This window comes from Typha latifolia, chromosome 11 (assembly GCF_019914945.1).
Source record: "Typha latifolia isolate L0001 chromosome 11, TyphaL0001v2, whole genome shotgun sequence".
Lineage (NCBI taxonomy): Eukaryota > Viridiplantae > Streptophyta > Magnoliopsida > Poales > Typhaceae > Typha > Typha latifolia.
Genome location: NC_133096.1, coordinates 1,756,184 through 1,765,307, shown reverse-complemented (window position 1 = coordinate 1,765,307; position 9,124 = coordinate 1,756,184). Strand labels below are relative to the sequence as shown.

The following is a 9,124-nucleotide window of genomic DNA, read 5'->3' as shown; positions in this document are numbered from 1 at the left end:
GAGCAGCAACGGAAGTTGGAATGGATCCATCAATTGGTTGACGGTGAGGTTGAGACTTGTTAAGGTTGCCAACGTCGAGAAATCGAGGACATCCAACATCCCTACAAGACCCATCCCTGGTAGAGATATCGTGGTGATCATGCTCAACCCTAAATGCGTGGCACTACTGCATGTGATGCCAGTCCAATTGCATGGACTAGTCTTAAGATTCCATGAGGCTATGGCTTCATGACTCTTAAGGCTTGTTCTCCATTGGAGGAGGGCTCTCCCTTGCGAATCAAGTGATGCCAATTTTGCAACACTTGGGAGGGTGGGAGTAGCGGTAAAACCGACGAGAGGAACGTTAGGATAGACAACAAGGGATTCATAGCTAAATCTAACTGAAAGGCCAAAGACAGTTAATTTTGTTGTTGTAAAAACTCAAAGAGTTCTGGGGTTTATATAGACTTACCACTCACTTAGGGTCATTTCAAAGGGAAAAACTATCAATAACGTCTTCAATACGTCGTTTTGATATTGGAGTGTGAACTTCCAAGGTACCCTTTAAAGCATGCCTTGGAATTCTCTTGTTTTGTCAAGAGAACTTCTCTGTGCTCCACAGACACTTAAGAGAAGGACCAATTTCCACATGACTTGATGTATAGAGAAGAGTCAGAGTCGTCTCTCTAAATTTTTCTTTAAACCTTTGGAAAACCAACAGAATGAGAGGTGGACACCAACACTAAGATCCAATAGTCTACATGTTAAAGTCATCCCTCTAAATTTTTCTTCTGATAGGTGCAAACCCTGCACCTCCTATCTTTTAACCATTTTCTATCGGATCGAGGAGCACTTTCCTCTTTCTTCTTCTTCTTCTTCTTCTTCTTCTTCTTCTTCTTCTTCTTCTTCTTCCACGTTACTGTTTTCCCAAATTAAACTGAATTCATTAATAGTATTATATCTTTGTAGTTAGTACAAGTCCTTATAACAACTATAATTGTTATAAATGCGATCTTTGATTGGATAATTCTTAGATTAGTATTATTATCTTTAGTACTAATTATTTTATATATATTATTCGAAATTCTTTTCAGCTATTTTACTCTAATATTAGACTAATAATTGTGATCTATATAACTTGTTATATTCTCGTATCGGCAATTTGTGTACAGAAAATCTATTTGAACGTATTTAAAAATACTTTGTAAGAGCTTGACCATAAAATATTTGAATTTCTATGTATCACAAATTTTATAAGAGTTGAATTGAGTTGGGTTTTTGCATGAAAAGCCCACCTGGTTTTTAAATTTGGTTAGTCAGGTCTATTTTTGGTTTCTATTATGTTATTTAGTGCCTCATTAAGTATTTATGGGACACTATAAAGAGAAAAATAGCCATGTACTCTTCTTCATCTTTTTCCATCTTCTACTTCATATAATAAATTCTGCAATGCTATCTATCATTCTTTTCCTTCTTTTATCTCTTAGTCTTTCTTTCTATACAAATCTCTATAATTACTGTTTAATTAATAAATTAGAGATTGATCGGAGATAGTGATGAGATAATCATAATTAATTAAGTAACTAAAAAAATATAACTTTGTATGATTATTGTTTGTTTTACGCAAATTATAATGGTAAAATATGTAAATTTTATAATGTATAAAAAGTGTACAGAAAAAATAATAAAAATTATTATTATATCTACGGAAGTTGTTAATATGTTTTCTTTTTCTTTTTTTTTTTTTCTTCTTCCTCTTCTCCTTCTTCTTTTTCATCTTTCTTTTCGTTATTGCTTATGTTTGTTCTTTTTCTTCTTCTATCTCTTAATTGTTCTTTTTTTTTCTATATAATTCTATCTAATCACTCTTTAATTAATAAAGTAAGAGATTAATTACAGATAGTGGTGAGATAATTATAATTAGTTCAATAACTAAAAGTATGATTCTATAGATTATTGTTTGTTTCTATGAAAATTGTAACCGTGTAAATTCTACAATGTATTAAAAAAATAATAAAAATTGTTAAAAACAATAAAAGTTATCATTATATTTGTGGAAGTTGTTAATATATTTTCTTCTACTACTAACTTTTTGTTGTTATTGCTTCTTCTTCTTCTTTTTTTCTTCTTCTCTTTCTTTATTAATTAAAATGATGAAGTATGTAAATTATGTAGTCTATAAAAAGAACAACGAAAGTTGTTATTATATTTAAAAATAATTTCTTTTTCACCCCCTGAACTATCACCCATTTCTACACCGACCCCCTGAACACACTAACCCTTTGAACTTTTAGAAATAACTCACTTAGCCCCTTCTATTAGGGTTCTATTATATATTTCAGACAGTCATGTGATAGCAATATGATGAAAATATCTCTCGTAAGCATGTGTAAGTTATGAACAACTAAGAAAGAAAAAATTATGACGATAAAAATACATCTTTATATAGCCCTCTTCCTCTCCTCTAACATCGCCACCAGCTCCTCCACCGTTACTTGAGGCTTTTTGTATTCGAAGTTTCTTGAAATTCGAAATATATCTATAGCAGAACAAAGAATAATTCGACGGTAATTCACAATTTTTTTAATATATATTATAATTTAGTTGTAATATAGATTAAGTTCTATTTTGAGATATTGATTAAGAAGTTTTTATTTATTTAAACTATTTTTAATTAGTCTCTTACTTTATTAATTAAAGAGCGATTAGAGAGACTTGTATTAAAAAATAAGATTAAGAGATAGAAAAAAATAAAACAGTAGCAAAAGAAGAGAAATAAATAATAACAAAAAAGAAGAAGACGAAGAAGAAGAAGAAGCAGTAACAGCATAAGAAGAAGAAAAAATAGGTATGAATCATTTCTCTCTTACATTATCCCAGTAGCATTTAATGAGTACTAAATGGCAGAAGGGCAAACTTGGAAGAAAGAAAGGAAAAAACCTCATATGCAGTAGAAACATGAAACAACCCTCACTCATCAAAACGAAAACTAAGTGGTTTTTTGTTGCAAATAACCCAATTGTTAAATAAGCATTCTTGGCGATCCGAAGATTTTAGAAAGATAGGATTCATTAGAGATTTCGAATCATTTTTATTGCGTTATTTCTTGGAGTGAGTTGTTGTCTCGAGGGTTACTAATACAGGACATCCGATGTTGAGGGTCATTGAGATTAGTTTATCGACCATTTGAAGCAACTTATCTAGAGAGCAAGAGAACTTCAAATATAGTTGTAGGCTAGGGTTCAATAGGTGCTCTGTAAGTAATTTTTGTATTTGCAATATTTGTTAGTGGTTGATTTGATCATAGAAAAAATGATACATAGGTTTTATGAGGTTTTCCACATAAAATTCTTGCCATCTTTGTCATGTTTGCCTTGCTTTCTATTTAAAGTTATTTGTATATTATTGAGTATTTTCAGTAAACATTCATCTCCTAGATTATTGTGAAGTACTTCTAAGTATCAAAACACTTGGAAAATAATATGTGACCTGAACTGTTAAATTTTTTGATATGTGAACGATTTGTAATTTTAAAAATTCAAACTTATGGCGATATAAATTTCATAGAATTTGGATTGATATTTTTATTGCAGAATTGGGCTTGGAATGTTTTCTATATTAGATTTTTATGGCGACGCTTATTTTGTCACAAAATTGTCAAGGGGTAGATTGTAAGTTTTCTGTAATTGACAATGTGTCTCTAAAGTCTAAATTGAGAAAAATCAATATTGGCCATTGGAATTCGAGCGGACTAACGGGATGAACAATTCTACATAAACAGTGATGGACGAAAAGTACAGATGAGCAGTGACAATGAGCAATTCTAGATGAACAGTGATAGATAGACAATATCGCGTTAGAACAGTGAGCAATTGTAATAACCCAGCCCTAAATATTAAATAATAAATAAATAAATAAATAAATAATGATAGTAATGAAATAATAATAATAATAATAATATATGAAATGAAATAAAATTAAAATTAATAATAAAAAAAGAAGATAGGAAGAAAGGGTAATGCATGGCATGACGTGGCATGGTCGGCTGAACTGTGGCAGACGATGTACCATGCAACATCGCGCGCTGAGGGCGCAACGCACTCGTGCCTCCCACTTCGACTATTCTTCGTCTCTATTTCTCTTTTCTTCTTCTTCTATGCTGGGATTCGCGAAGAGCAGCACCTTACGATGTTCATGACCGACAATCCATTCTATAGTTTGTACTAAATTACTTAGTACGAACGCACATCTCGGCCGTCGGGTAGCTGCCCACCATTTCTCATGAGGAATGGAAAGAAACATTCTCCTTTTCCAATGACGAGGAAGAGGGTGCAGGGGAGGTCTTCTTCTTCTTCTTCTTCTTCTTCTTCTTCTTCTCCTCTCTTCTGTTCTCTTCTTTCTCTCAAATTTCTCTCCTCGGATTCTTGCTCCTGTCCTCAGAACTATTGCCACCACTACTACTACAGAGAAGCTGCTAATGAGGCCTTTCCCCCTCCTCTATTTTCTTCTCTTCTTCTTCCTCTCTCTCTCTCCCTCCCTCCCTCTTTCTCTCTCTCTCTCTCTCTCGTCGGAACTGAACAGCCGGCGAGAGGCCGATCGCAAGCTAGCCAGCAGCAGCCAGGCCCCTCCTCGTTGACTCGGTTTCCCCTCCCTTCCCTTCTCTTTCTTCTTATCTTCTTCTTCTTCTCCTTCCTTTTCTTCTCCCTTCGTTCCCCTCTCTCTGTTAACTGCAAGCCCAGCACTATAATATAGAGATTTTCTCTCCTTTTTAATTATTTAATTACACAGTTAATTATTTTAAAAAATATGTACTCACTAACATATTTATTAGCAAAGTATGATAAGCATGATAATTAACTAATTATAATAATTATACATATATAGCTTATATTAGGTTGATACATATATCTTAATTAATAATAATCAAATTCATATATCTTATGTTCATGTTCTTATATATATATATATATATATATATATATATATATATATACTATTTTGTAAAAAATATAACACTAAGCTTACATACTTTTACATAATTAGATTGTGACTATTTTATATATAATTAATGATGAGTTAAACAAAGGTAAGAATCACCAAATAGTTATTGATTAGATTTTGTTTATACTTATATTTTTGTTTATAAAATCATATAAGTAGATGTTCTGTGTTTTATATATGTATATTCTTCTCCTTTTTTGTTCAATTATCTTGTCATTACATTAATACTTTTCATATTGATTATAAGACAAATGTTAAGAAATATAATAAGAAGTGTAATGTGAATTCTAAGATATATAGGAGGATCAAAGACTTTATTTGTTAGCACAAGAATAACATGAGAATATTGTATTAAATATTATCGATATTCATCAAAATTGATCAACTAATTATATTGCTCATTGTAATGTCTCACATAATCTTCATATAAATAGGAATTTTCTAATTCTCCTATAATATAATATTGATATTGAACATACGAAAACGATCTGTGCTAGCACAAGCATAGGCACACTATAAGTATATGCAGATTATGAATATAGAGTATAATAGGGGTGTTATAGCTTTGGTGTAATGCTAATTGAGTCAGATCGAATCACATCAAGGGGAGATTTAGCTCAATAGATGGAGTCTAGTTATCTTATCTGCTTATTTGCTTTAATTAGAGCCTTATTAGATTAGAATTTGTTAGTTAACTAATTCAACTATGCTGTGATTTTGGAAATCTATTCAAAGGATATTCCGGAGAAACTAAATATTACAAAACCACTTGGAGAAGATCGAAAACATCTGATCTACAACTTTTGTATTCAAGGTTTCTCCAAACTCGGACTCTATACGTGGTATAAAGAAGAATCAATCCGAGAAGGATAAGGAAGGCTGATTTAGCTAAGTAATCTTTATCTTTTATGTAATCCCTTAAGGCAAGTCTAATTAAGTCATGTAAGCCACTAAAGCAAGTTCAATTAAGTCATGTAAGCCTCTAAGGCAAGTTCTAGTTCGAGTCATATAAACTTTTAGAATTAGTCTAAGGCAAGTCCTAGTTCGAGTAGTATAAGCTTTATATTCTTATAGTGTGATTACTAGGCACTAGTGAGCAACTTAACGCAGCGAGATACTTCTTTTTCATATAGGAGCTTGCTTAGTTCTCAAATTTCTTTTGTTAGCTGTCAATAAAGCTAGAATGCTTAGTGAATGTCTAGTTAGGTGGTAGTGCGGTTGTTCAAGAATATTAATAGTACTGTTTGAAGTTCCTGTGAGGAAGTAGAGTATAAACGAGATAAGGTAGAATTCCTATTTGTATGCAATGATAATTGCAACTTAGAGAACTTCCTGCTATTAAGGAGACGAAAAGCTATTTGTTAATTTGACTGGAATATGTTAAAAATAAGTAGCAAGTGATCCAACATGCAAAAACGTCACCCATATATAACTTTAATTGATGACATCTCAGGTTACATCTGTCTTCATAATTTATAACAAAGAGATGTTTATATAAGTTAGTCTATCTCTAGTCAGTAGATATGAGCTTCTACTTGTAGCGTTCAAATGTAATCCAACAAGAATTCCATATGTTAGTTTCTTGTATGAAAACTTTTATATGTGACCTTCACTGCAACTTGATATTTATCTAAAATAAGTGAAGCAGTTGAATATTCTAATGTTCACCAACTCGTTGTAGATCATGTTCACTAATTCTTTTTATATTTTCTGTCTTAGTTATTTACATTCACTTTTATTCTTTTTGGTAGGGTCATAATTGTTGGATAATAAAACAGAAGGCTGGTTTGCTTATTTCAAATTATTTATAGTTTATAATGGATTAGATGTTGGTGATTGAATTATGAACTTGAAACTATGTTGTAATTGTCATGCCATTATTAGATTTAACAATTGGAACTTAGAACTAAAATTAGTAGCTAAATTTATTTATTTAATATTGATTGTTGGTGGTTGAATTGGTATATGAATCTGTGTTATTTGATTTATGGTTGAATACTTAAAATTGTTTTTTTTTTTGTTGTGTTGTATAAGTTTTGAGTTAAAAGATACCATCTTATCTGTGTAATAGACCACTTATATAGAATAAATCGATAAATATTGATTATTATAGGGTAAAAATTACTGTGTTATTTGTATCGTGTTATCGTGTTGTGTTAAACAGATTATCGTTTTGTGTTAATAGGACTCATTTATTAAACGGGTTATATAGGTCATGTTACCCGTTTACTAAACGGATCGTATTCGTATTTACTAAATACAATCCGTTTAATAGTCGAACTATATTCATGTTAAGATAAAGTTGACCCGATCAAAATCGACACTATCTAAATCGCTTCAACCCGATTGCCACTAACTTTCATTAATTAGAAAAATTAAAAAGGCCTGACATCTATCAATATTCTCTATAGATACATTTTCATATAAATAGATCACTTGGTTATGCTTTAGTAATAAAAAAAACCAATTTTAGTGGTTATTAGAATGTTTAGAATTTAGTATAACTCATTTTAGGAATGGCACTATTTAGAATTTTTGCCAAGGCCCTACAAATGTTGAGCTGACCATTTATAAATTGCTAATTGTTTGAAAAATGATGCCTAATTGTTTAAGTTCTTTCATACTTTATGTTGGTAAATCAAAATATTTGATCCCAATTCAAAAGCCTACCAAAAATATAAGAGTAAATTATAAAAGCCAATTTTAGTATCTAAAATAGACATTCAGCTGGACACATACATATGCATACGAGCACATAAGGAATAACACTAAAGTACACTGAGCAATTTAATTATAAAATATTATTATAATTAGGAGGTAAATATATTTGCTCACAGTATTGACATAATGTGCTCATTTATTCTTTGTAAAGCTAGCAACTAAGAGAACGATGGTGGGAGACCAATAGATGCATAATAGACTTTTGATCTTTAGCACTAAGGAGTGCTACCTGAAAATTAAAATCATAGAGGATATGATTAGAAAAGTTAGAACATTTTAAAGATGAAAAACTGAGCTGCTGTTTAACTTTAAAATGTTAGGCCATCTGAAAACCTTAGGCCCATCTAATTAAAATCATTAAATTGGCTCCTACTATCATATTTGGCCTTTCTGGTGTAAATATTTCAAAAGTTCTTTACTTTCCTGTATGCATGCCTCCTAAACTATATATTTATGTTAAATGAATCAAATTTTAACTCCCAAGGATATCAACTTTGCTATTCGGGGAGTGTTTAGAAAGAAATTATAAAATATGTTAGAATATAAAAGTCACCGTCTTTCTATAACTTAAAGTTTTAGAGTAGTTAGTAAATTAACATAGTATCGGTGCCAAAAATCATAGGTTCAAATCATGTTGTGCCTATCTTTGCATGAATATATAAAGTTTTACCAAGCTCTAAGTGTGAGTGTTTGTGTTAAAAGTCATCATTTCTCTACCCGATTAAATTTTAGAGTAATTAATGAGTTAATATAATAAAATGAGTGTGCATCTATGTGTTTATACGACTGACCTATCGTAGAGATTTTCTTCTTCTCTTCGGTGGTTGTCGAGAAGGAGGAGGACGACGACGACCGGGAGAAGGAGTGTAGGGTCCCCCTAGCAGGATATGGGTGTGACCCTATAGGGTGTCGGTGTCCCGGACTATCAACGGGTGGACGCGAGCCACGACGGGAGGGACGATGTCTCCGATGACAGCAAAGAGAAGGATCACAAAAGTAAGGAGGATCTTTTTGAGAGCCATTAAAATTCTATGGAAGAGGGGTGTGGTGATAAATTTTGCATGCTTTCAGTACACACCTGTATTTATAAGCACAAGGCATAACTGTTGCTTTGCTGAAAAATATCTACACGTCCAATCCGATTTCATAATTAAATTTATATGTACTCATCTCTTTTTTCGTGAAGCTCGAGAGAAACACTATAAATTGTTTGTCATTTTCTATGACTAGTAGAAGATTCGATATGCGTACAAACAAGAGTTTGAGCAAGTCGTTTGTTCTACAATCAAATCTAGATCTGATTTGTTTCACAATATTTTCTACGGTTGGCCAAGACTTCTAAGCGGTGCAACTCCAACAAGTCAACATCATATTTAGACATAGGACCTCAATTAGATAACTAGTAATCTAAGAGGTCCACGAA

At 31.8% G+C, this 9,124-nt stretch overlaps 1 long non-coding RNA gene across 1 annotated transcript; it reads right to left on the bottom strand.

Moving 5' to 3' along the window:
- Positions 1 to 7,658: 7,658 nt before the first annotated feature.
- On the bottom strand, positions 7,659 to 8,561 carry LOC140798005 (uncharacterized). The gene is made up of 2 exons (XR_012110761.1): positions 8,493 to 8,561; positions 7,659 to 7,930 (listed from the first exon to the last, which is right to left on the bottom strand). It is a non-coding gene; the product is annotated as an uncharacterized lncRNA (long non-coding RNA).
- Between the last annotated feature and the right edge of the window lie 563 nt (positions 8,562 to 9,124).